Raw genomic sequence first — 4786 nt, forward strand, 5'->3', positions numbered from 1 at the left:
TGTCTGTAAGAATGCTTTAGTTTCTAAGGTGGGATTTGGATATCTGTCTTTGTTGGGTTAAATAACTCACCCAAATCAGTCAGCCAAAGTTCCGTGCACGATCAGTGGGGAAAGACAGGGCTGTTCAGAGGGTGACTTGTCCTGTACTGAAATGAATGGCTGCTCCTGGAATTGTGCGAAGCATCTGACCTGATCTACCTGCTGGCTGCCTCTGAAAAGAGCCGCTCTGCCGTTGCTTACCTCCCATCAGCATGGTGACTGCATGGGCACAGTTCAGGAGAAACTCAGAAGAAAAAACGAGTGGGTTTCTAGTGCTTAGAGCTCTGAGGGTTAGACAGGTGCTGGTTCTTGAAGGGAGAGCTGTCCCTTCTGGTAATGGTTAGCCAGTGGATCAATGTAACTTATTATAAGAAAAATCCCTTATGACAGATAGAATGAATTAAACCTGGAGGTGCCCAGTTATATGGGCATACCAGATGATGCTCTTCAAAAAATCCTAACATAGTGAAATATACAGACAGAAATCTTTAAAGCGGAATCACACTCATAGGGCGAATACAGAGTGATCAAGTAAATCCACGTTGAGGTATAAGGCCAAACATAAAACATCTTCCAAAGACAGAGGAATTCATAGATCATCTTATTCCAAGCTTTACTCTCTGTTTCTGTCTGGAAACTGGTTTTCTCTAGCTAAAGGTTTGTGTAGAAGAGTGCAAACATAATGTAAAAGTAAATCAATTCTCAATCCACATGAAAAACATGGGAGGTCTTGGATTTTCTTTATTGCACTGTACAGCTCTTTCCACTTAGTGAACATTCTGCTGGTTTTGTAATGGTTCTTTTTTTCCTCTTTATGTAAATACTTGGCAAAGAGTTACTGGAAGCCACAACAAAACCCTGAACAAATAGAGGGGAAAAGTGCCTAGCACACCAATAGCAGCTGGATACCATAGCATATGTAGTTATTGAAACTAAGCAAATTAAATTAGGCAAACAACAACAAATTTACATGAAAAAATAAATCAAGTTTCAGGACTTGAACACTAGAAGTAAACACTGGCACAAAAAAAAATTTGGTGAGTCCAGTGGCTCTGTAATTACTTTTTTATTTAAAAAAATTGCTTGCTGTCTTTCTGCATCAAGGGAGTGTAAGAATAAAACGATGAAGAGGAAGTTCATTTTCATTATCAGCTTTTCCTATGCAAAAAGTTACACTAAAATAAGAGGATGTTTGCAACACTGGTAATCAAAGAGGGTAATGTAGCAGAACTGCGGTGAGTTTCAAGTTGTTTCAAGTCTCTTTTCAGCTGACCTCTGTGTTTCATTTACACTAATTTTTCACCAACTTTCTAGTCACATTTAGTTACAGGAATAATGGAGTCCATGTGTGTTCCTAAAATTAGCCTGCAGGCTAATACTTTATAATACATGAGCTCCCTCCATGCTACTCTGTTGCTTAGAAGGAAAAACAGAAATAGGAAAACCGTGATGAAGAGACATTAATGTGGCAAACAGCTGTGCAAGAAACAGTGACTACAGTGACTACATGGGCAGGCTACCCCACCATCCTCGTGCTTACCAAGGGAGCCTCTGCAGTACCACCAGCCCCAAGGTCAGTAACAGTGTATTTGCCTTAGAAGGTGGCAAATGAAAACAAACTGGAAACGCTTGTTTAATTTGGTACACTGCTCACTCTGGCAAGTCTCAGGGGCTTTTGCTGTGATTTTTGTCACCTACAGCTTCTGCTGACTTAAACCATGCTCCTAAGAGCTCATCATTTTAGAAAATTCAGGTCAACTAACATACACGCAGAGCAGAGTAGCCTTCGATATTTGGGCTGCTATTCAAAAATCTCCAGAGAGTTACATGTCTGAAACTCAATTACGGATAAAGAGCTGAATCAACACTGCAAGAGTCTGGGCTGGTGGTTGCCGAATTTCTAGATGTTTCAAACTTGATAGGCCAGAAAACAATCCCATCTGGGCAAATAGCCTGTTTTAGCAACTGGGATTAAGCTGACAGAAATTTTCTGTAATTTGTCTATTTCTTTAATGGCAGGACATATTGTTAAATTAGTTAATGGGAAGACAAAATGTTTAACAGTTAATGCAATCCTTTATGTGGCACGCCATCTGCATATTGTGTGCTGAACGTCCCTCGATGTGGAAGAGAAGAAATCACGCAGAATTTCAACCTTGTTTTCTGTACTGGCATTATCTTGGGCAAGTATGATAAATAATCACATTTATCCTCTGGAGCATATACAGTTTTAATCAACCTATTAACCAGAAAGAGATTTCTCACAGACTTTGTAAGGCACAAAAAAGACATTATCTCCCCATAAGCAATGGGATTTACTACATTATATAATGCACCTGTATGTTCTGTGTGGCCATATTGTGGCTGTGATATAGAAAGGTATTTTTATTGGTCACAGGTTTATTTTGACGTCATTTATGAGAACACGCTATTAAGTAAAGAAAAATTACTGTAGTGATCCTGTCAAAAAAAAAAAGCTTATGTATCAGGGGTGACTTACTCAATGCTAAATGCTAATCTCACATTAAAGTACAATGCATTCAAAACCAGTATTGCCTGCAGCCAGTGCTTTTCAATGAACATACTGATTTCTGTTCCCAGTTCCTATAGACATCTGCAGAAGCATACATTGAAATTCTCAATATTTAAACATTTAACTGAAAAATAAAGTACACCTTAAAAAATATACCACAAACTGTATAATAAATTAATCTGCATTTTTAGGGCCACTTGCTGCTGTATACTCACAAATGATAATATTTTTGCTAGCAGACTAACAGCCACGACAGAAACACTTCTGTTGGAGTTAAGCTGGTTTTCCCTCTTTGTTGTTAAGCAGCGTTCTTCCCCTCCAAAACTTACTGCTCTGGGCCCTCACTGTCATTAAGAAACACCAAAAATTTCTTTGCAGCAGCTTTTGCTGGCAGATAGAAATTTGGAGAAGAAATTTTGAGTCCATGTCAGAATCCTGTGGCCCTTGGCTGGCCTGACCTCAAACCAGCTGTAACATGGTGGGTGTTACTCGGGTTTTCTTTTGGTTTTTGAGTTTCTTTAAAGCTGAAACTTTGAAGCTCAAAATCCTCAGAAGGAACAGAAAGAGAAACCTCATGCAAACAAATACCACTGATCTTTACACAGCTTTGATCTCTTATATATCTATAGTGCCTTTCATCATGAAGAAGCCCAGTAAGATTTATAAACTGCCTTCAAAGGGAAATATCTTATCCTCTATACCACAATGTGCACACCACTGAAAACCAGTCTTCAGAGTAGATGATGACCTATAGCATGACATATATTAACAGGCAGTAGGGCCATAATTAGCAAATACAGAAGAACACATTATTTGTCAGGATCTATAATACCAGAGAAAATAGTAAAGGCCTCAGTTTTCAATGGCACATTTATCTAAACTGGAAAGAGGCATCTTTAAGAAGGCACTCATGGAACTACAAGGGCAGCCTGTCAGCATGTTACCTCAGTCCTGGTCACTACCTCAATCCCAGTTAGCCAATACTGGTGGTCAGTTTGAGGCTGTCTGCATCCCTGGAAGCTGTTGCCCTGTGAAAGATTCCAAGAGGAAAACAGGATTGCGGCAGTGTCTGCACACAGAGGCATGCATGCACACCTGCACAGTGTGCCAGCTGAACCCTCAGCTCACACAGATGTATGTGGGACTGGACTGCCTGGGCAGGCTGCTCCAGCGCTGTGCCCATCTCAGACCTCAGGTCTCCTCAGCTTTCCACCCCTGGGTGCAATGACCCCAGGATTATCCTGGGGATGGCTCAGCAGGTCTTTTGTGCTCTGTTACACCAACCTATCTTCACAACAAGGGCTCCTGTACCTTCTCTAAACATGCACTGGCACCCTGCAAGACTTCTCCACAGAGAATTTTGCAGGCACATTGCTGTATTCCCTCCAGGTCTCTCTTGAAAATCCTGGCCTTAGGGAACCCAGCTGAAACAGCTCTTCTCCCTCCTTTCCGTTAGCCAGAATCTATGATTAACTGAGCCTCTGACTGTCTAAAAATTGCAGGCACCCTTGAAGACTTTCAGGTAATTGCAGTCTCTACTGCGTTTCAAAGCAGAGGCTTAGGTTACTAAGCCATCTCCATAATGTCTGATCAATGAAGTGATCAATTAGGAATGGGAAAATGAGCTACGGTACAGCAAATGGAATGGCTAATGACCTAACACAGAGAAGTCTTTTAATCTCTGGCTCCCGTGACTGCATGCTGACCCACTCCCCCACAAATCTAACAGGGTCCTGGAAAGTTGAAAATTATCATTAAAAAAAAAAAAAAAAAAAAGAACAATTGGATACCAGATAAAAAAAATTAAAACTAGAGGCATTGTAAGGACTAGAGCCTTGTAAGGACTGTAAGCCCACTAGAGTGGGCTCAGGAAAAATTCCAAGTGTTTGTTTAACGGATACGTGAGATCGTTTGCCCTAGTAACTGTGTCTCTGTTTGATGTGTATGAGGCTTTGAATATTTTATAACAGTGATGGCTGTGTTCACTTAAAGGCAGCTGCTTAAAAAAAATTAAAATTCCAGAAAACACTTTGTCTTTCAACTCAGCATATTATGTAATGTTTCAGGCTTGATACCCATTTTCTTTCAAGGCTTTTCCTACTGATAACGTCAGAACTGTCACCCAGGAAAGATGTTTCATCTAAAAAAAAAGTGTTGTTGGGTCTTTTTGGTTTTGTTTTGTTTTCTTTTTTTTATTCTGCTGACAGATAATGA

Source organism: Falco rusticolus, chromosome 6 (genome assembly GCF_015220075.1).
Source record: "Falco rusticolus isolate bFalRus1 chromosome 6, bFalRus1.pri, whole genome shotgun sequence".
NCBI lineage: Eukaryota > Metazoa > Chordata > Aves > Falconiformes > Falconidae > Falco > Falco rusticolus.